Source organism: Amia ocellicauda, chromosome 14 (genome assembly GCF_036373705.1).
Source record: "Amia ocellicauda isolate fAmiCal2 chromosome 14, fAmiCal2.hap1, whole genome shotgun sequence".
NCBI classification, from domain to species: Eukaryota; Metazoa; Chordata; class Actinopteri; order Amiiformes; family Amiidae; genus Amia; species Amia ocellicauda.
The window spans coordinates 5,659,894-5,683,586 of record NC_089863.1 but is presented as its reverse complement, the minus strand read 5'-3'; the positions used below and the strand labels follow the sequence as shown (position 1 = coordinate 5,683,586).

General features: G+C 44.6%; 4 non-coding genes across 4 annotated transcripts; all 4 read right to left on the bottom strand.

The window, feature by feature from the left end:
* Nucleotides 1-4,695: 4,695 nt before the first annotated feature.
* Nucleotides 4,696-4,767, bottom strand: trnae-cuc (transfer RNA glutamic acid (anticodon CUC)). The gene has a single exon. It is a non-coding gene; the product is annotated as a tRNA-Glu (tRNA).
* Nucleotides 4,768-9,732: 4,965 nt separating this feature from the next.
* Nucleotides 9,733-9,804, bottom strand: trnae-cuc (transfer RNA glutamic acid (anticodon CUC)). The gene has a single exon. It is a non-coding gene; the product is annotated as a tRNA-Glu (tRNA).
* A 4,932-nt stretch (nucleotides 9,805-14,736) lies between these two features.
* trnae-cuc (transfer RNA glutamic acid (anticodon CUC)) lies at nucleotides 14,737-14,808 on the bottom strand. The gene has a single exon. It is a non-coding gene; the product is annotated as a tRNA-Glu (tRNA).
* Nucleotides 14,809-23,114: 8,306 nt separating this feature from the next.
* Nucleotides 23,115-23,186, bottom strand: trnae-cuc (transfer RNA glutamic acid (anticodon CUC)). The gene has a single exon. It is a non-coding gene; the product is annotated as a tRNA-Glu (tRNA).
* Between the last annotated feature and the right edge of the window lie 507 nt (nucleotides 23,187-23,693).

Here is a 23,693-nt window from a genome sequence, read left to right as displayed (position 1 = left end):
AACACGTGTTTGATACTGTCACAGATGTTCCCAGATTCATTATTTGAAAGCGCTCGAGTGCTCTTCCTTCAGACCACTTTGAGAAAAGGCTCCTCAGATGACTTCAGACCGAAGAGTGCGCTTAAAGTAAGTTCACTTCACGACTTATTCAAATGTTTAGATGTACTGAAAAGTAGAATATTTATGTTTCTCAAGTAGCAGGTTGTATGTATGACTGTGGTTGTTTTCAAAATATACGTTATAAAAGTTCAATGATAGGCTTTTTATTCGCTGTATCGCGGAATGGTGTAAAGTTCATTTCAAAGACAATATATTGCCAGTTGGTTCATTCATGATGTAGCGAATGTATTTAAATTTGTATGTAATCTGTCAGAAGTGAAAAACAGAAGATTGTTCACATTTTCTTCGCTTTCAATAACGATGAGCCGGTTTAATTCTTAAGTATAGGTGTAGTCAGGCTTACTTATTGCAAGGGCTTACCAGGGCTCGAGTCCCGGGGCCCCAGCCAGCGAAGGGGCCCGTCCAGCGTTGGGATTATTTTTTACAAAGTATTCTGTATCTATGTGGTCACTGCTTGTGGGTTTGCTCTTGTGTGCACGCAGCCTTGTGTCTGTGCTGCCTGCCAGCCTGCGATGCCTTGGGGGAGGGGCGGGGGCAGAGAGACGCAGATGTTTGATGTGGGCAGGTCGAATTCCTACTGGCCAGGGTTAAAGCAAATCTATAAAATCTATGATTGTGACTGGTGCACTGACTGCGGAAGCAGGTGGACGTACTATTGTCAAGTGAATCCAAAGTTCGAAAGTTAACAAACAAAAGTATTGTAGCAAGCGGGGGTCTTTTTCCTTTAGCAGACAACAAGTATAAAGCAACGTCAGGAAGGTTTCTTGGCCTTAAAAAACACAATCTAAAAGGCCCCTATCGGCTGAGACCCACGCCCAAACAATTACACTTAACTCCCTATCTCACTCTATTCTGCTCTCTATCACACAGGCGCTCGCTCCCGCATAGCATTGGCACACACTCTCTGCTTCACGCCAACTCAGCTACCCAGTCACAATCCCTTCCTCTCAATTCCTGGCCAGTCGGCAGAAGTCTTCCACATCTCATCGGCACTGGCCCTGTAGAAACCCTAGTGGTGGTGTTGCACTGTCTTTGTGATGCACTGGTGCCACGTCAGCAGCTCCTCCTGCAGTGGCCTGAGGACCGCTACCTGCCAATGCTCTTCCCCCATGGCTGCCCCTAGGAACCTCCGCATCAGTACCCCTACTTGGGTAGCCAGACCAGGCCAGTGTGCCCACGGTGTCCTCCGCTGCTCATCTACCCAGTTATGGACCTAACTGTATGTATGTATATATATCTATATGACTTTGCCAATCGCCGAGTGAAGGAGAATGGAGCTTGGATACGGAAGGATGTCCCCATCCCTTGTGCCGTGAAGGACTACACTGCTGGAATTGGGGGCGTCGACCTGTCCGATGCTCTGCTTGGCTACTGCCATGTCCTGCAGAAGACCATGAAGTGGTAGAAGACCCTCTTTTACCACTTTGTGGACACTGCTGTCGTCAACTCCTTCATCCTGCACCAGCACCTGACCAAGGTGAAAGGGCTGGCGCATCTCACACAGTTGGCCTTCAGGGAGCGGCTGTTTGAGGAGCTGGCTGACTTTGGAGCTTCAGAGATAGCAGCACCCTTCAGTGCTGGTCCTGCCAGTACTCCGGTAGTCAGCCCTCGCCGTCGCACCTCCTCCAAACCACGACCCTCCTCTGCCTCTAGTCAAAAAATTGATTTTGAGATCAAAAATAAAAAAATCGAATGCAAAATTTATAGAATTGAAAACAAATAAATGTATCGAAAGCAAAAAAAAAAAAAAAAACTTTATCAAAACTGGCCTGCAGCCCCCGTCTTTGCTTGCGATGCTGCAATTTTGTTTTCGTCGCCCGTTTCTTTGCTTTTGATTTTTTTCTTTCGTTTACGAGTTTTGGCGCTGTTTTGTCGTGAGGGTGGGATTTACAGGGAGGCGTGGATCTCGGCTCTCCATTGGTCCAGTAGTTTTGAGTGACGGTTCTTCCTAACCCAATCAGTGAGCAGGTGGGCTGGTCTGGTGATCTCTGTGTGGGATGGTATCGACTGTCTCGGTTTCAACAGCAGCGCCGATTCAGCGTCTTGCATCTGCCAGTCGGCAGAAGTCTTCCACATCTCATCGGCACTGGCCCTGTAGAAACCCTAGTGGAGGTGTTGCACTGTCTTTGTGATCCACTGGTGCCACGTCAGCAGCTCCTCCTGCAGTGGCCTGAGGACCGCTACCTGCCATTGCTCCTCCCCCATGGCTGCCCCTAGGAACCTCCGCATCAGTACCCCTACTTGGGTAGCCAGACCAGGCCAGTGTGCTCACGGTGTCCTCCACTACTCATCTACCCAGTTATGGACCTAACTGTATGTATGAATTAATATCTATATGACTTTGCCAATCGCCGAGTGAAGGAGAATGGAGCTTGGATACGGAAGGATGTCCCCATCCCTTGTGCCGTGAAGGACTACACTGCTGGAATTGGGGGCGTCGACCTGTCCGATGCTCTGGTCGGCTACTGCCATGTCCTGCAGAAGACCATGAAGTGGTACAAGACCCTCTTTTACCACTTTGTGGACACTGCTGTCGTCAACTCCTTCATCCTGCACCAGCACCTGACCAAGGTGAAAGGGCTGGCGCATCTCACACAGTTGGCCTTCAGGGAGCGGCTGGTTGAGGAGCTGGCTGACTTTGGAGCTTCAGAGATAGCAGCACCCTTCAGTGCTGGTCCTGCCAGTACTCCAGTAGTCAGCCCTCGCCGTCGCACCTCCTCCAAACCACGACCCTCCTCTGCCTCTAGTCAAAAAATTGATTTTGAGATCAAAAATAAAAAAATCGAATGCAACATTTATAGAATTGAAAACAAATAAATGTATTGAAATCAAAAAAAAAAAAAACTTTATCAAGACTGGCCTGCAGCCCTCGTCTTTGCTTGTGATGCTGCATTTTTTGTTTTCGTCGCCAGTTTCTTTGCTTTCGATTTTTTTTCTTTCGTTTACGAGTTTTGGCGCTGTTTTGTCGTGAGGGTGGGATTTACAGGGAGGCGTGGATCATGGCTCTCCATTGGTCGAGTAGTTTTGAGTGACGGTTCTTCCTAACCCAATCAGTGAGCAGGTGGGCTGGTCTGGTGATCTCTGTGTGGGATGGTATCGACTGTCTCGGTTTAAACAGCAGCGCCGATTCAGCGACTCATTAAACACCCTGTATGCGCAGAGACCTGCAGTCAAGAGCTGCACAATCACTGGATCATGTTTATTGAATTCAAGATTATTATCGCTCTTTATATCTGTAGTGGTTTTAGTAAATCCCAGGATACAGCGATGAAGAAGTAACAAGTTTATTCCATAAAACATAAATATAGATTATAGATAAATATACATGTGAGTTTGGAGAAGCCTTTTTGCATCTTCAGATAGACAGGTTACAGTCTTATCTATTGGAAGTGATTACATCTCATTCAAATACCAGATGGTTTACCTCCTGCATAATAATGAACATAACATAACCTAAGTTTGTTGCTGATATTGGAGTGTTTGAGTAGACTGGTGCTGGTCAGCATTCTTCACGCAGCAGATGTGTATAAAATATTATTCATCACATTACTAATCTTTGCATCTTAAATAACACTCATCCCATTTGTAAGAAAGGCTTGATCACCCCCATCTGATTAAAGAACACATTTCGAACTACAGACCCATCAGCATTGTACCTGTTCTAAAAAATATTTGGAAAAATACTTACTGGCCAGTTTTTTATTTAGAATCTCAGAATCAGAATCTGAAAATCAGTTTGTCTTTTGCACAAAAAGATCGTCTTGCATCAGCCACTTTACTGCTAACTGAACACATACAAACAGCTCTCACGGACAACAAAACCAGGGATTTCCTTAAAGCCGTTGATGGTTAACCTTAATCTCCTCCTAAATTCAAACGTTTTAAGCTCAACTGGTGCTCAAACCAATGTTTCTCTAATCAAAACAAAAAAAGAATGTATATTTTAGATCCCCTTAAGTCTTCCAGCCCTCCCTCTATAGTAATCAACAACTCACAAATTACAGTAGTAACCTCTTCAATACCTTTGACTAATTCTCGATTCCCATGTCACTTATAAAGATCACATTAGTAAATTAAAGCAAGAAATAGGTTAACAATAAACTGCGGAAGTTTAACTGAACATCTTTTCCGTTCATGAATGAGTTTATTTCCAGCATTTCTTACATGCCTCCCTAGATGGTCACTCAAAGACAAATTAGCATGAAATAATACAAGCGTGCAAATAAGATTGACTTACAAAAGTGTCTCCTTGGACCCACCACTGTAATATTTCCAAGACAGCGCCAACTCTCTGACAGTGTGAGAATTCACACCTGTCTCAAGATGTATTATGAAATGCAGTATCGTCTCTCTCCCTCAATCCTTTGTAATGTGCTACCTTCGCATCCTGCATTTTGCAAGCAGCGCACATGGCCCTTCTTCTCACAATACAGCACCTCCCACCCTCATTACAAGGATTGAAACGGGAAGTCAGGAAATACATATTTGATAACATGCACTCTACTTAGCGTGATTAGTGCTCGTTTTGATTTATTGATTTTCCATTCGTTTATGGATGGGGCGGGAAAAAGCGAGTTCCCTGACCGGGAATCGAACCCGGGCCGCGGCGGTGAGAGCGCCGAATCCTAACCACTAGACCACCAGGGAAGCGGTGACTTTGCTCGTGAGATAGAAAGATCCAAAATATGGAACAGATTGTGTCATTATGAACTGATGTAAGCTCCACAAGACTTCGATTATGTATTAACGTATTCATAAGGAAAGTGGCACGAGCAATGTTTTTTAAAGATCAAAAGTCACGATTATAGTTTTGTGTTGGATGGATAACGACATGCATACACGGTTCCACACTGACCTTGTCGTATAGGACTCCGAAGTTGCAGTATGCAACTCGAATAATGGATAATAAATCATTAAACACGTGTTTGATACTGTCACAGATGTTCCCAGATTCATTATTTGAAAGCGCTCGAGTGCTCTTCCTTCAGACCACTTTGAGAAAAGGCTCCTCAGATGACTTCAGACCGAAGAGTGCGCTTAAAGTAAGTTCACTTCACGACTTATTCAAATGTTTAGATGTACTGAAAAGTAGAATATTTATGTTTCTCAAGTAGCAGGTTGTATGTATGACTGTGGTTGTTTTCAAAATATACGTTATAAAAGTTCAATGATAGGCTTTTTATTCGCTGTATCGCGGAATGGTGTAAAGTTCATTTCAAAGACAATATATTGCCAGTTGGTTCATTCATGATGTAGCGAATGTATTTAAATTTGTATGTAATCTGTCAGAAGTGAAAAACAGAAGATTGTTCACATTTTCTTCGCTTTCAATAACGATGAGCCGGTTTAATTCTTAAGTATAGGTGTAGTCAGGCTTACTTATTGCAAGGGCTTACCAGGGCTCGAGTCCCGGGGCCCCAGCCAGCGAAGGGGCCCGTCCAGCGTTGGGATTATTTTTTACAAAGTATTCTGTATCTATGTGGTCACTGCTTGTGGGTTTGCTCTTGTGTGCGCGCAGCCTTGTGTCTGTGCTGCCTGCCAGCCTGCGATGCCTTGGGGGAGGGGCGGGGGCAGAGAGACGCAGATGTTTGATGTGGGCAGGTCGAATTCCTACTGGCCAGGGTTAAAGCAAATCTATAAAATCTATGATTGTGACTGGTGCACTGACTGCGGAAGCAGGTGGACGTACTATTGTCAAGTGAATCCAAAGTTCGAAAGTTAACAAACAAAAGTATTGTAGCAAGCGGGGGTCTTTTTCCTTTAGCAGACAACAAGTATAAAGCAACGTCAGGAAGGTTTATTGGCCTTAAAAAACACAATCTAAAAGGCCCCTATCGGCTGAGACCCACGCCCAAACAATTACACTTAACTCCCTATCTCACTCTATTCTGCTCTCTATCACACAGGCGCTCGCTCCCGCATAGCATTGGCACACACTCTCTGCTTCACGCCAACTCAGCTACCCAGTCACAATCCCTTCCTCTCAATTCCTGGCCAGTCGGCAGAAGTCTTCCACATCTCATCGGCACTGGCCCTGTAGAAACCCTAGTGGTGGTGTTGCACTGTCTTTGTGATGCACTGGTGCCACGTCAGCAGCTCCTCCTGCAGTGGCCTGAGGACCGCTACCTGCCAATGCTCTTCCCCCATGGCTGCCCCTAGGAACCTCCGCATCAGTACCCCTACTTGGGTAGCCAGACCAGGCCAGTGTGCCCACGGTGTCCTCCGCTGCTCATCTACCCAGTTATGGACCTAACTGTATGTATGTATATATATCTATATGACTTTGCCAATCGCCGAGTGAAGGAGAATGGAGCTTGGATACGGAAGGATGTCCCCATCCCTTGTGCCGTGAAGGACTACACTGCTGGAATTGGGGGCGTCGACCTGTCCGATGCTCTGCTTGGCTACTGCCATGTCCTGCAGAAGACCATGAAGTGGTAGAAGACCCTCTTTTACCACTTTGTGGACACTGCTGTCGTCAACTCCTTCATCCTGCACCAGCACCTGACCAAGGTGAAAGGGCTGGCGCATCTCACACAGTTGGCCTTCAGGGAGCGGCTGTTTGAGGAGCTGGCTGACTTTGGAGCTTCAGAGATAGCAGCACCCTTCAGTGCTGGTCCTGCCAGTACTCCGGTAGTCAGCCCTCGCCGTCGCACCTCCTCCAAACCACGACCCTCCTCTGCCTCTAGTCAAAAAATTGATTTTGAGATCAAAAATAAAAAAATCGAATGCAACATTTATAGAATTGAAAACAAATAAATGTATCGAAAGCAAAAAAAAAAAAAAAAACTTTATCAAAACTGGCCTGCAGCCCCCGTCTTTGCTTGCGATGCTGCAATTTTGTTTTCGTCGCCCGTTTCTTTGCTTTTGATTTTTTTCTTTCGTTTACGAGTTTTGGCGCTGTTTTGTCGTGAGGGTGGGATTTACAGGGAGGCGTGGATCTCGGCTCTCCATTGGTCCAGTAGTTTTGAGTGACGGTTCTTCCTAACCCAATCAGTGAGCAGGTGGGCTGGTCTGGTGATCTCTGTGTGGGATGGTATCGACTGTCTCGGTTTCAACAGCAGCGCCGATTCAGCGTCTTGCATCTGCCAGTCGGCAGAAGTCTTCCACATCTCATCGGCACTGGCCCTGTAGAAACCCTAGTGGAGGTGTTGCACTGTCTTTGTGATCCACTGGTGCCACGTCAGCAGCTCCTCCTGCAGTGGCCTGAGGACCGCTACCTGCCATTGCTCCTCCCCCATGGCTGCCCCTAGGAACCTCCGCATCAGTACCCCTACTTGGGTAGCCAGACCAGGCCAGTGTGCTCACGGTGTCCTCCACTACTCATCTACCCAGTTATGGACCTAACTGTATGTATGAATTAATATCTATATGACTTTGCCAATCGCCGAGTGAAGGAGAATGGAGCTTGGATACGGAAGGATGTCCCCATCCCTTGTGCCGTGAAGGACTACACTGCTGGAATTGGGGGCGTCGACCTGTCCGATGCTCTGGTCGGCTACTGCCATGTCCTGCAGAAGACCATGAAGTGGTACAAGACCCTCTTTTACCACTTTGTGGACACTGCTGTCGTCAGCTCCTTCATCCTGCACCAGCACCTGACCAAGGTGAAAGGGCTGGCGCATCTCACACAGTTGGCCTTCAGGGAGCGGCTGGTTGAGGAGCTGGCTGACTTTGGAGCTTCAGAGATAGCAGCACCCTTCAGTGCTGGTCCTGCCAGTACTCCGGTAGTCAGCCCTCGCCGTCGCACCTCCTCCAAACCACGACCCTCCTCTGCCTCTAGTCAAAAAATTGATTTTGAGATCAAAAATAAAAAAATCGAATGCAACATTTATAGAATTGAAAACAAATAAATGTATTGAAATCAAAAAAAAAAAAAACTTTATCAAGACTGGCCTGCAGCCCTCGTCTTTGCTTGTGATGCTGCATTTTTTGTTTTCGTCGCCAGTTTCTTTGCTTTCGATTTTTTTTCTTTCGTTTACGAGTTTTGGCGCTGTTTTGTCGTGAGGGTGGGATTTACAGGGAGGCGTGGATCATGGCTCTCCATTGGTCGAGTAGTTTTGAGTGACGGTTCTTCCTAACCCAATCAGTGAGCAGGTGGGCTGGTCTGGTGATCTCTGTGTGGGATGGTATCGACTGTCTCGGTTTAAACAGCAGCGCCGATTCAGCGACTCATTAAACACCCTGTATGCGCAGAGACCTGCAGTCAAGAGCTGCACAATCACTGGATCATGTTTATTGAATTCAAGATTATTATCGCTCTTTATATCTGTAGTGGTTTTAGTAAATCCCAGGATACAGCGATGAAGAAGTAACAAGTTTATTCCATAAAACATAAATATAGATTATAGATAAATATACATGTGAGTTTGGAGAAGCCTTTTTGCATCTTCAGATAGACAGGTTACAGTCTTATCTATTGGAAGTGATTACATCTCATTCAAATACCAGATGGTTTACCTCCTGCATAATAATGAACATAACATAACCTAAGTTTGTTGCTGATATTGGAGTGTTTGAGTAGACTGGTGCTGGTCAGCATTCTTCACGCAGCAGATGTGTATAAAATATTATTCATCACATTACTAATCTTTGCATCTTAAATAACACTCATCCCATTTGTAAGAAAGGCTTGATCACCCCCATCTGATTAAAGAACACATTTCGAACTACAGACCCATCAGCATTGTACCTGTTCTAAAAAATATTTGGAAAAATACTTACTGGCCAGTTTTTTATTTAGAATCTCAGAATCAGAATCTGAAAATCAGTTTGTCTTTTGCACAAAAAGATCGTCTTGCATCAGCCACTTTACTGCTAACTGAACACATACAAACAGCTCTCACGGACAACAAAACCAGGGATTTCCTTAAAGCCGTTGATGGTTAACCTTAATCTCCTCCTAAATTCAAACGTTTTAAGCTCAACTGGTACTCAAACCAATGTTTCTCTAATCAAAACAAAAAAAGAATGTATATTTTACATCCCCTTAAGTCTTCCAGCCCTCCCTCTATAGTAATCAACAACTCACAAATTACAGTAGTAACCTCTTCAATACCTTTGACTAATTCTCGATTCCCATGTCACTTATAAAGATCACATTAGTAAATTAAAGCAAGAAATAGGTTAACAATAAACTGCGGAAGTTTAACTGAACATCTTTTCCGTTCATGAATGAGTTTATTTCCAGCATTTCTTACATGCCTCCCTAGATGGTCACTCAAAGACAAATTAGCAGCCGTCAGGAAATAATACAAGCGTGCAAATAAGATTGACTTACAAAAGTGTCTCCTTGGACCCACCACTGTAATATTTCCAAGACAGCGCCAACTCTCTGACAGTGTGAGAATTCACACCTGTCTCAAGATGTATTATGAAATGCAGTATCGTCTCTCTCCCTCAATCCTTTGTAATGTGCTACCTTCGCATCCTGCATTTTGCAAGCAGCGCACATGGCCCTTCTTCTCACAATACAGCACCTCCCACCCTCATTACAAGGATTGAAACGGGAAGTCAGGAAATACATATTTGATAACATGCACTCTACTTAGCGTGAATAGATTTGATTTATTGATTTTCCATTCGCTTATGGAAGGGGCGGGAAAGAGCGAGTTCCCTGACCGGGAATCGAACCCGGGCCGCGGCGGTGAGAGCGCCGAATCCTAACCACTAGACCACCAGGGAAGCGGTGACTTTGCTCGTGAGATAGAAAGATCCAAAATATGGAACAGATTGTGTCATTATGAACTGATGTAAGCTCCACAAGACTTCGATTATTTATTAACGTATTCATAAGGAAAGTGGCACGAGCAATGTTTTTTAAAGATCAAAAGTCACGATTATAGTTTTGTGTTGGATGGATAACGACATGCATACACGGTTCCACACTGACCTTGTCGTATAGGACTCCGAAGTTGCAGTATGCAACTCGAATAATGGATAATAAATCATTAAACACGTGTTTGATACTGTCACAGATGTTCCCAGATTCATTATTTGAAAGCGCTCGAGTGCTCTTCCTTCAGACCACTTTGAGAAAAGGCTCCTCAGATGACTTCAGACCGAAGAGTGCGCTTAAAGTAAGTTCACTTCACGACTTATTCAAATGTTTAGATGTACTGAAAAGTAGAATATTTATGTTTCTCAAGTAGCAGGTTGTATGTATGACTGTGGTTGTTTTCAAAATATACGTTATAAAAGTTCAATGATAGGCTTTTTATTCGCTGTATCGCGGAATGGTGTAAAGTTCATTTCAAAGACAATATATTGCCAGTTGGTTCATTCATGATGTAATCTGTCAGAAGTGAAAAACAGAAGATTGTTCACATTTTCTTCGCTTTCAATAACGATGAGCCGGTTTAATTCTTAAGTATAGGTGTAGTCAGGCTTACTTATTGCAAGGGCTTACCAGGGCTCGAGTCCCGGGGCCCCAGCCAGCGAAGGGGCCCGTCCAGCGTTGGGATTATTTTTTACAAAGTATTCTGTATCTATGTGGTCACTGCTTGTGGGTTTGCTCTTGTGTGTGCGCAGCCTTGTGTCTGTGCTGCCTGCCAGCCTGCGATGCCTTGGGGGAGGGGCGGGGGCAGAGAGACGCAGATGTTTGATGTGGGCAGGTCGAATTCCTACTGGCCAGGGTTAAAGCAAATCTATAAAATCTATGATTGTGACTGGTGCACTGACTGCGGAAGCAGGTGGACGTACTATTGTCAAGTGAATCCAAAGTTCGAAAGTTAACAAACAAAAGTATTGTAGCAAGCGGGGGTCTTTTTCCTTTAGCAGACAACAAGTATAAAGCAACGTCAGGAAGGTTTATTGGCCTTAAAAAACACAATCTAAAAGGCCCCTATCGGCTGAGACCCACGCCCAAACAATTACACTTAACTCCCTATCTCACTCTATTCTGCTCTCTATCACACAGGCGCTCGCTCCCGCATAGCATTGGCACACACTCTCTGCTTCACGCCAACTCAGCTACCCAGTCACAATCCCTTCCTCTCAATTCCTTGCCAGTCGGCAGAAGTCTTCCACATCTCATCGGCACTGGCCCTGTAGAAACCCTAGTGGTGGTGTTGCACTGTCTTTGTGATGCACTGGTGCCACGTCAGCAGCTCCTCCTGCAGTGGCCTGAGGACCGCTACCTGCCAATGCTCTTCCCCCATGGCTGCCCCTAGGAACCTCCGCATCAGTACCCCTACTTGGGTAGCCAGACCAGGCCAGTGTGCCCACGGTGTCCTCCGCTGCTCATCTACCCAGTTATGGACCTAACTGTATGTATGTATATATATCTATATGACTTTGCCAATCGCCGAGTGAAGGAGAATGGAGCTTGGATACGGAAGGATGTCCCCATCCCTTGTGCCGTGAAGGACTACACTGCTGGAATTGGGGGCGTCGACCTGTCCGATGCTCTGCTTGGCTACTGCCATGTCCTGCAGAAGACCATGAAGTGGTACAAGACCCTCTTTTACCACTTTGTGGACACTGCTGTCGTCAACTCCTTCATCCTGCACCAGCACCTGACCAAGGTGAAAGGGCTGGCGCATCTCACACAGTTGGCCTTCAGGGAGCGGCTGGTTGAGGAGCTGGCTGACTTTGGAGCTTCAGAGATAGCAGCACCCTTCAGTGCTGGTCCTGCCAGTACTCCGGTAGTCAGCCCTCGCCGTCGCACCTCCTCCAAACCACGACCCTCCTCTGCCTCTAGTCAAAAAATTGATTTTGAGATCAAAAATAAAAAAATCGAATGCAACATTTATAGAATTGAAAACAAATAAATGTATCGAAAGCAAAAAAAAAAAAAAAAACTTTATCAAAACTGGCCTGCAGCCCCCGTCTTTGCTTGCGATGCTGCAATTTTGTTTTCGTCGCCCGTTTCTTTGCTTTTGATTTTTTTCTTTCGTTTACGAGTTTTGGCGCTGTTTTGTCGTGAGGGTGGGATTTACAGGGAGGCGTGGATCTCGGCTCTCCATTGGTCCAGTAGTTTTGATTGACGGTTCTTCCTAACCCAATCTGTGAGCAGGTGGGCTGGTCTGGTGATCTCTGTGTGGGATGGTATCGACTGTCTCGGTTTCAACAGCAGCGCCGATTCAGCGTCTTGCATCTGCCAGTCGGCAGAAGTCTTCCACATCTCATCGGCACTGGCCCTGTAGAAACCCTAGTGGAGGTGTTGCACTGTCTTTGTGATCCACTGGTGCCACGTCAGCAGCTCCTCCTGCAGTGGCCTGAGGACCGCTACCTGCCATTGCTCCTCCCCCATGGCTGCCCCTAGGAACCTCTGCATCAGTACCCCTACTTGGGTAGCCAGACCAGGCCAGTGTGCTCACGGTGTCCTCCACTACTCATCTACCCAGTTATGGACATAACTGTATGTATGAATTAATATCTATATGACTTTGCCAATCGCCGAGTGAAGGAGAATGGAGCTTGGATACGGAAAGATGTCCCCATCCCTTGTGCCGTGAAGGACTACACTGCTGGAATTGGGGGCGTCGACCTGTCCGATGCTCTGGTCGGCTACTGCCATGTCCTGCAGAAGACCATGAAGTGGTACAAGACCCTCTTTTACCACTTTGTGGACACTGCTGTCGTCAACTCCTTCATCCTGCACCAGCACCTGACCAAGGTGAAAGGGCTGGCGCATCTCACACAGTTGGCCTTCAGGGAGCGGCTGGTTGAGGAGCTGGCTGACTTTGGAGCTTCAGAGATAGCAGCACCCTTCAGTGCTGGTCCTGCCAGTACTCCGGTAGTCAGCCCTCGCCGTCGCACCTCCTCCAAACCACGACCCTCCTCTGCCTCTAGTCAAAAAATTGATTTTGAGATCAAAAATAAAAAAATCGAATGCAACATTTATAGAATTGAAAACAAATAAATGTATTGAAATCAAAAAAAAAAAAACTTTATCAAGACTGGCCTGCAGCCCTCGTCTTTGCTTGTGATGCTGCATTTTTTGTTTTCGTCGCCAGTTTCTTTGCTTTCGATTTTTTTTCTTTCATTTACGAGTTTTGGCGCTGTTTTGTCGTGAGGGTGGGATTTACAGGGAGGCGTGGATCATGGGTCTCCATTGGTCGAGTAGTTTTGAGTGACGGTTCTTCCTAACCCAATCAGTGAGCAGGTGGGCTGGTCTGGTGATCTCTGTGTGGGATGGTATCGACTGTCTCGGTTTCAACAGCAGCGCCGATTCAGCGACTCATTAAACACCCTGTATGCGCAGAGACCTGCAGTCAAGAGCTGCACAATCACTGGATCATGTTTATTGAATTCAAGATTATTATCGCTCTTTATATCTGTAGTGGTTTTAGTAAATCCCAGGATACAGCGATGAAGAAGTAACAAGTTTATTCCATAAAACATAAATATAGATTATAGATAAATATACATGTGAGTTTGGAGAAGCCTTTTTGCATCTTCAGATAGACAGGTTACAGTCTTATCTATTGGAAGTGATTACATCTCATTCAAATACCAGATGGTTTACCTCCTGCATAATAATGAACATAACATAACCTAAGTTTGTTGCTGATATTGGAGTGTTTGAGTAGACTGGTGCTGGTCAGCATTCTTCACGCAACAGATGTGTATAAAATATTATTCATCACATTACTAATCTTTGCATCTTAAATAACACTCATCCCATTTGTAAGAAAGGCTTGATCACCCCCATCTGATTAAAGAACACATTTCGAACTACAGACCCATCAGCATTGTACCTGTTCTAAAAAATATTTGGAAAAATACTTACTGGCCAGTTTTTTATTTAGAATCTCAGAATCAGAATCTGAAAATCAGTTTGTCTTTTGCACAAAAAGATCGTCTTGCATCAGCCACTTTACTGCTAACTGAACACATACAAACAGCTCTCACGGACAACAAAACCAGGGATTTCCTTAAAGCCGTTGATGGTTAACCTTAATCTCCTCCTAAATTCAAACGTTTTAAGCTCAACTGGTGCTCAAACCAATGTTTCTCTAATCAAAACAAAAAAAGAATGTATATTTTAGATCCCCTTAAGTCTTCCAGCCCTCCCTCTATAGTAATCAACAACTCACAAATTACAGTAGTAACCTCTTCAATACCTTTGACTAATTCTCGATTCCCATGTCACTTATAAAGATCACATTAGTAAATTAAAGCAAGAAATAGGTTAACAATAAACTGCGGAAGTTTAACTGAACATCTTTTCCGTTCATGAATGAGTTTATTTCCAGCATTTCTTACATGCCTCCCTAGATGGTCACTCAAAGACAAATTAGCATGAAATAATACAAGCGTGCAAATAAGATTGACTTACAAAAGTGTCTCCTTGGACCCACCACTGTAATATTTCCAAGACAGCGCCAACTCTCTGACAGTGTGAGAATTCACACCTGTCTCAAGATGTATTATGAAATGCAGTATCGTCTCTCTCCCTCAATCCTTTGTAATGTGCTACCTTCTCATCCTGCATTTTGCAAGCAGCGCACATGGCCCTTCTTCTCACAATACAGCACCTCCCACCCTCATTACAAGGATTGAAACGGGAAGTCAGGAAATACATATTTGATAACATGCACTCTACTTAGCGTGAATAGATTTGATTTATTGATTTTCCATTCGCTTATGGAAGGGGCGGGAAAGAGCGAGTTCCCTGACCGGGAGTCGAACCCGGGCCGCGGCGGTGAGAGCGCCGAATCCTAACCACTAGACCACCAGGGAAGCGGTGACTTTGCTCGTGAGATAGAAAGATCCAAAATATGGAACAGATTGTGTCATTATGAACTGATGTAAGCTCCACAAGACTTCGATTATTTATTAACGTATTCATAAGGAAAGTGGCACGAGCAATGTTTTTTAAAGATCAAAAGTCACGATTATAGTTTTGTGTTGGATGGATAACGACATGCATACACGGTTCCACACTGACCTTGTCGTATAGGACTCCGAAGTTGCAGTATGCAACTCGAATAATGGATAATAAATCATTAAACACGTGTTTGATACTGTCACAGATGTTCCCAGATTCATTATTTGAAAGCGCTCGAGTGCTCTTCCTTCAGACCACTTTGAGAAAAGGCTCCTCAGATGACTTCAGACCGAAGAGTGCGCTTAAAGTAAGTTCACTTCACGACTTATTCAAATGTTTAGATTTACTGAAAAGTAGAATATTTATGTTTCTCAAGTAGCAGGTTGTATGTATGACTGTGGTTGTTTTCAAAATATACGTTATAAAAGTTCAATGATAGGCTTTTTATTCGCTGTATCGCGGAATGGTGTAAAGTTCATTTCAAAGACAATATATTGCCAGTTGGTTCATTCATGATGTAGCGAATGTATTTAAATTTGTATGTAATCTGTCAGAAGTGAAAAACAGAAGATTGTTCACATTTTCTTCGCTTTCAATAACGATGAGCCGGTTTAATTCTTAAGTATAGGTGTAGTCAGGCTTACTTATTGCAAGGGCTTACCAGGGCTCGAGTCCCGGGGCCCCAGCCAGCGAAGGGGCCCGTCCAGCGTTGGGATTATTTTTTACAAAGTATTCTGTATCTATGTGGTCACTGCTTGTGGGTTTGCTCTTGTGTGCGCGCAGCCTTGTGTCTGTGCTGCCTGCCAGCCTGCGATGCCTTGGGGGAGGGGCGGGGGCAGAGAGACGCAGATGTTTGATGTGGGCAGGTCGAATTCCTACTGGCCAGGGTTAAAGCAAATCTATAAAATCTATGATTGTGACTGGTGCACTGACTGCGGAAGCAGGTGGACGTACTATTGTCAAGTGAATCCAAAGTTCGAAAGTTAACAAACAAAAGTATTGTAGCAAGCGGGGGTCTTTTTCCTTTAGCAGACAACAAGTATAAAGCAACGTCAGGAAGGTTTATTGGCCTTAAAAAACACAATCTAAAAGGCCCCTATCGGCTGAGACCCACGCCCAAACAATTACACTTAACTCCCTATCTCACTCTATTCTGCTCTCTATCACACAGGCGCTCGCTCCCGCATAGCATTGGCACACACTCTCTGCTTCACGCCAACTCAGCTACCCAGTCACAATCCCTTCCTCTCAATTCCTGGCCAGTCGGCAGAAGTCTTCCACATCTCATCGGCACTGGCCCTGTAGAAACCCTAGTGGTGGTGTTGCACTGTCTTTGTGATGCACTGGTGCCACGTCAGCAGCTCCTCCTGCAGTGGCCTGAGGACCGCTACCTGCCAATGCTCTTCCCCCATGGCTGCCCCTAGGAACCTCCGCATCAGTACCCCTACTTGGGTAGCCAGACCAGGCCAGTGTGCCCACGGTGTCCTCCGCTGCTCATCTACCCAGTTATGGACCTAACTGTATGTATGTATATATATCTATATGACTTTGCCAATCGCCGAGTGAAGGAGAATGGAGCTTGGATACGGAAGGATGTCCCCATCCCTTGTGCCGTGAAGGACTACACTGCTGGAATTGGGGGCGTCGACCTGTCCGATGCTCTGCTTGGCTACTGCCATGTCCTGCAGAAGACCATGAAGTGGTACAAGACCCTCTTTTACCACTTTGTGGACACTGCTGTCGTCAACTCCTTCATCCTGCACCAGCACCTGACCAAGGTGAAAGGGCTGGCGCATCTCACACAGTTGGCCTTCAGGGAGCGGCTGGTTGAGGAGCTGGCTGACTTTGGAGCTTCAGAGATAGCAGCACCCTTCAGTGCTGGTCCTGCCAGTACTCCGGTAGTCAGCCCTCGCCGTCGCACCTCCTCCAAACCACGACCCTCCTCTGCCTCTAGTCAAAAAATTGATTTTGAGATCAAAAATAAAAAAATCGAATGCAACATTTATAGAATTGAAAACAAATAAATGTATCGAAAGCAAAAAAAAAAAAAAAAACTTTATCAAAACTGGCCTGCAGCCCCCGTCTTTGCTTGCGATGCTGCAATTTTGTTTTCGTCGCCCGTTTCTTTGCTTTTGATTTTTTTCTTTCGTTTACGAGTTTTGGCGCTGTTTTGTCGTGAGGGTGGGATTTACAGGGAGGCGTGGATCTCGGCTCTCCATTGGTCCAGTAGTTTTGATTGACGGTTCTTCCTAACCCAATCTGTGAGCAGGTGGGCTGGTCTGGTGATCTCTGTGTGGGATGGTATCGACTGTCTCGGTTTCAACAGCAGCGCCGATTCAGCGTCTTGCATCTGCCAGTCGGCAGAAGTCTTCCACATCTCATCGGCACTGGCCCTGTAGAAACCCTAGTGGAGGTGTTGCACTGTCTTTGTGATCCACTGGTGCCACGTCAGCAGCTCCTCCTGCAGTGGCCTGAGGACCGCTACCTGCCATTGCTCCTCCCCCATGGCTGCCCCTAGGAACCTCTGCATCAGTACCCCTACTTGGGTAGCCAGACCAGGCCAGTGTGCTCACGGTGTCCTCCACTACTCATCTACCCAGTTATGGACCTAACTGTATGTATGAATTAATATCTATATGACTTTGCCAATCGCCGAGTGAAGGAGAATGGAGCTTGGATACGGAAAGATGTCCCCATCCCTTGTGCCGTGAAGGACTACACTGCTGGAATTGGGGGCGTCGACCTGTCCGATGCTCTGGTCGGCTACTGCCATGTCCTGCAGAAGACCATGAAGTGGTACAAGACCCTCTTTTACCACTTTGTGGACACTGCTGTCGTCAACTCCTTCATCCTGCACCAGCACCTGACCAAGGTGAAAGGGCTGGCGCATCTCACACAGTTGGCCTTCAGGGAGCGGCTGGTTGAGGAGCTGGCTGACTTTGGAGCTTCAGAGATAGCAGCACCCTTCAGTGCTGGTCCTGCCAGTACTCCGGTAGTCAGCCCTCGCCGTCGCACCTCCTCCAAACCACGACCCTCCTCTGCCTCTAGTCAAAAAATTGATTTTGAGATCAAAAATAAAAAAATCGAATGCAACATTTATAGAATTGAAAACAAATAAATGTATTGAAATCAAAAAAAAAAAAAACTTTATCAAGACTGGCCTGCAGCCCTCGTCTTTGCTTGTGATGCTGCATTTTTTGTTTTCGTCGCCAGTTTCTTTGCTTTCGATTTTTTTTCTTTCGTTTACGAGTTTTGGCGCTGTTTTGTCGTGAGGGTGGGATTTACAGGGAGGCGTGGATCATGGGTCTCCATTGGTCGAGTAGTTTTGAGTGACGGTTCTTCCTAACCCAATCAGTGAGCAGGTGGGCTGGTCTGGTGATCTCTGTGTGGGATGGTATCGACTGTCTCGGTTTCAACAGCAGCGCCGATTCAGCGACTCATTAAACACCCTGTATGCGCAGAGACCTGCAGTCAAGAGCTGCACAATCACTGGATCATGTTTATTGAATTCAAGATTATTATCGCTCTTTATATCTGTAGTGGTTTTAGTAAATCCCAGGATACAGCGATGAAGAAGTAACAAGTTTATTCCATAAAACATAAATATAGATTATAGATAAATATACATGTGAGTTTGGAGAAGCCTTTTTGCATCTTCAGATAGACAGGTTACAGTCTTATCTATTGGAAGTGATTACATCTCATTCAAATACCAGATGGTTTACCTCCTGCATAATAATGAACATAACATAACCTAAGTTTGTTGCTGATATTGGAGTGTTTGAGTAGACTGGTGCTGGTCAGCATTCTTCACGCAACAGATGTGTATAAAATATTATTCATCACATTACTAATCTTTGCATCTTAAATAACACTCATCCCATTTGTAAGAAAGGCTTGATCACCCCCATCTGATTAAAGAACACATTTCGAACTACAGACCCATCAGCATTGTACCTGTTCTAAAAAATATTTGGAAAAATACTTACTGGCCAGTTTTTTATTTAGAATCTCAGAATCAGAATCTGAAAATCAGTTTGTCTTTTGCACAAAAAGATCGTCTTGCATCAGCCACTTTACTGCTAACTGAACACATACAAACAGCTCTCACGGACAACAAAACCAGGGATTTCCTTAAAGCCGTTGATGGTTAACCTTAATCTCCTCCTAAATTCAAACGTTTTAAGCTCAACTGGTGCTCAAACCAATGTTTCTCTAATCAAAACAAAAAAAGAATGTATATTTTAGATCCCCTTAAGTCTTCCAGCCCTCCCTCTATAGTAATCAACAACTCACAAATTACAGTAGTAACCTCTTCAATACCTTTGACTAATTCTCGATTCCCATATCACTTATAAAGATCACATTAGTAAATTAAAGCAAGAAATAGGTTAACAATAAACTGCGGAAGTTTAACTGAACATCTTTTCCGTTCATGAATGAGTTTATTTCCAGCATTTCTTACATGCCTCCCTAGATGGTCACTCAAAGACAAATTAGCATGAAATAATACAAGCGTGCAAATAAGATTGACTTACAAAAGTGTCTCCTTGGACCCACCACTGTAATATTTCCAAGACAGCGCCAACTCTCTGACAGTGTGAGAATTCACACCTGTCTCAAGATGTATTATGAAATGCAGTATCGTCTCTCTCCCTCAATCCTTAGTAATGTGCTACCTTCTCATCCTGCATTTTGCAAGCAGCGCACATGGCCCTTCTTCTCACAATACAGCACCTCCCACCCTCATTACAAGGATTGAAACGGGAAGTCAGGAAATACATATTTGATAACATGCACTCTACTTAGCGTGAATAGATTTGATTTATTGATTTTCCATTCGTTTATGGAAGGGGTGGGAAAGAGCGAGTTCCCTGACTCGGAGTCGAACCCGGGCCGCGGCGGTGAGAGCGCCGAATCCTAACCACTAGACCACCAGGGAAGCGGTGACTTTGCTCGTGAGATAGAAAGATCCAAAATATGGAACAGATTGTGTCATTATGAACTGATGTAAGCTCCACAAGACTTCGATTATTTATTAACGTATTCATAAGGAAAGTGGCACGAGCAATGTTTTTTAAAGATCAAAAGTCACGATTATAGTTTTGTGTTGGATGGATAACGACATGCATACACGGTTCCACACTGACCTTGTCGTATAGGACTCCGAAGTTGCAGTATGCAACTCGAATAATGGATAATAAATCATTAAACACGTGTTTGATACTGTCACAGATGTTCCCAGATTCATTATTTGAAAGCGCTCGAGTGCTCTTCCTTCAGACCACTTTGAGAAAAGGCTCCTCAGATGACTTCAGACCGAAGAGTGCGCTTAAAGTAAGTTCACTTCATGACTTATTCAAATGTTTAGATGTACTGAAAAGTAGAATATTTATGTTTCTCAAGTTGCAGGTTGTATGTATGACTGTGGTTGTTTTCAAAATATACGTTATAAAAGTTCAATGATAGGCTTTTTATTCGCTGTATCGCGGAATGGTGTAAAGTTCATTTCAAAGACAATATATTGCCAGTTGGTTCATTCATGATGTAGCGAATGTATTTAAATTTGTATGTAATCTGTCAGAAGTGAAAAACAGAAGATTGTTCACATTTTCTTCGCTTTCAATAACGATGAGCCGGTTTAATTCTTAAGTATAGGTGTAGTCAGGCTTACTTATTGCAAGGGCTTACCAGGGCTCGAGTCCCGGGGCCCCAGCCAGCGAAGGGGCCCGTCCAGCGTTGGGATTATTTTTTACAAAGTATTCTGTATCTATGTGGTCACTGCTTGTGGGTTTGCTCTTGTGTGCGCGCAGCCTTGTGTCTGTGCTGCCTGCCAGCCTGCGATGCCTTGGGGGAGGGGCGGGGGCAGAGAGACGCAGATGTTTGATGTGGGCAGGTCGAATTCCTACTGGCCAGGGTTAAAGCAAATCTATAAAATCTATGATTGTGACTGGTGCACTGACTGCGGAAGCAGGTGGACGTACTATTGTCAAGTGAATCCAAAGTTCGAAAGTTAACAAACAAAAGTATTGTAGCAAGCGGGGGTCTTTTTCCTTTAGCAGACAACAAGTATAAAGCAACGTCAGGAAGGTTTATTGGCCTTAAAAAACACAATCTAAAAGGCCCCTATCGGCTGAGACCCACGCCCAAACAATTACACTTAACTCCCTATCTCACTCTATTCTGCTCTCTATCACACAGGCGCTCGCTCCCGCATAGCATTGGCACACACTCTCTGCATCACGCCAACTCAGCTACCCAGTCACAATCCCTTCCTCTCAATTCCTTGCCAGTCGGCAGAAGTCTTCCACATCTCATCGGCACTGGCCCTGTAGATACCCTAGTGGTGGTGTTGCACTGTCTTTGTGATGCACTGGTGCCACGTCAGCAGCTCCTCCTGCAGTGGCCTGAGGACCGCTACCTGCCAATGCTCTTCCCCCATGGCTGCCCCTAGGAACCTCCGCATCAGTACCCCTACTTGGGTAGCCAGACCAGGCCAGTGTGCCCACGGTGTCCTCCGCTGCTCATCTACCCAGTTATGGACCTAACTGTATGTATGTATATATATCTATATGACTTTGCCAATCGCCGAGTGAAGGAGAATGGAGCTTGGATACGGAAGGATGTCACCATCCCTTGTGCCGTGAAGGACTACACTGCTGGAATTGGGGGCGTCGACCTGTCCGATGCTCTGCTTGGCTACTGCCATGTCCTGCAGAAGACCATGAAGTGGTACAAGACCCTCCTTTACCACTTTGTGGACACTGCTGTCGTCAACTCCTTCATCCTGCACCAGCACCTGACCAAGGTGAAAGGGCTGGCGCATCTCACACAGTTGGCCTTCAGGGAGCGGCTGGTTGAGGAGCTGGTTATTATCGTTCTTTATATCTGTTGTGGTTTTAGTAAATCCCAGGATACAGCGATGAAGAAGTAACAAGTTTATTCCATAAAACATAAATATAGATTATAGATAAATATACATGTGAGTTTGGAGAAGCCTTTTTGCATCTTCAGATAGACAGGTTACTGTCTTATCTATTGGAAGTGATTACATCTCATTCAAATACCAGATGGTTTACCTCCTGCATAATAATGAACATAACATAACCTAAGTTTGTTGCTGATATTGGAGTGTTTGAGTAGACTGGTGCTGGTCAGCATTCTTCACGCAGCAGATGTGTATAAAATATTATTCATCACATTACTAATCTTTGCATCTTAAATAACACTCATCCCATTTGTAAGAAAGGCTTGATCACCCCCATCTGATTAAAGAACACATTTCGAACTACAGACCCATCAGCATTGTACCTGTTCTAAAAAATATTTGGAAAAATACTTACTGGCCAGTTTTTTATTTAGAATCTCAGAATCAGAATCTGAAAATCAGTTTGTCTTTTGCACAAAAAGATCGTCTTGCATCAGCCACTTTACTGCTAACTGAACACATACAAACAGCTCTCACGGACAACAAAACCAGGGATTTCCTTAAAGCCGTTGATGGTTAACCTTAATCTCCTCCTAAATTCAAACGTTTTAAGCTCAACTGGTGCTCAAACCAATGTTTCTCTAATCAAAACAAAAAAAGAATGTATATTTTACATCCCCTTAAGTCTTCCAGCCCTCCCTCTATAGTAATCAACAACTCACAAATTACAGTAGTAACCTCTTCAATACCTTTGACTAATTCTCGATTCCCATGTCACTTATAAAGATCACATTAGTAAATTAAAGCAAGAAATAGGTTAACAATAAACTGCGGAAGTTTAACTGAACATCTTTTCCGTTCATGAATGAGTTTATTTCCAGCATTTCTTACATGCCTCCCTAGATGGTCACTCAAAGACAAATTAGCAGCCGTCAGGAAATAATACAAGCGTGCAAATAAGATTGACTTACAAAAGTGTCTCCTTGGACCCACCACTGTAATATTTCCAAGACAGCACCAACTCTCTGACAGTGTGTAATCAAGATGTATTATGAAATGCAGTATCGTCTCTCTCCCTCAATCCTTTGTAATGTGCTACCTTCGCATCCTGCATTTTGCAAGCAGCGCACATGGCCCTTCTTCTCACAATACAGCACCTCCCACCCTCATTACAAGGATTGAAACGGGAAGTCAGGATATACATATTTGATAACATGCACTCTACTTAGCGTGAATAGATTTGATTTATTGATTTTCCATTCGCTTATGGAAGGGGCGGGAAAGAGCAAGTTCCCTGACCGGGAATCGAACCCGGGCCGCGGCGGTGAGAGCGCCGAATCCTAACCACTAGACCACCAGGGAAGCGGTGACTTTGCTCGTGAGATAGAAAGATCCAAAATATGGAACAGATTGTGTCATTATGAACTGATGTAAGCTCCACAAGACTTCGATTATTTATTAACGTATTAATAAGGAAAGTGGCACGAGCAATGTTTTTTAAAGATCAAAAGTCACGATTATAGTTTTGTGTTGGATGGATAACGACATGCATACACGGTTCCACACTGACCTTGTCGTATAGGACTCCGAAGTTGCAGTATGCAACTCGAATAATGGATAATAAATCATTAAACACGTGTTTGATACTGTCACAGATGTTCCCAGATTCATTATTTGAAAGCGCTCGAGTGCTCTTCCTTCAGACCACTTTGAGAAAAGGCTCCTCAGATGACTTCAGACCGAAGAGTGCGCTTAAAGTAAGTTCACTTCACGACTTATTCAAATGTTTAGATGTACTGAAAAGTAGAATTTTTATGTTTCTCAAGTAGCAGGTTGTATGTATGACTGTGGTTGTTTTCAAAATATACG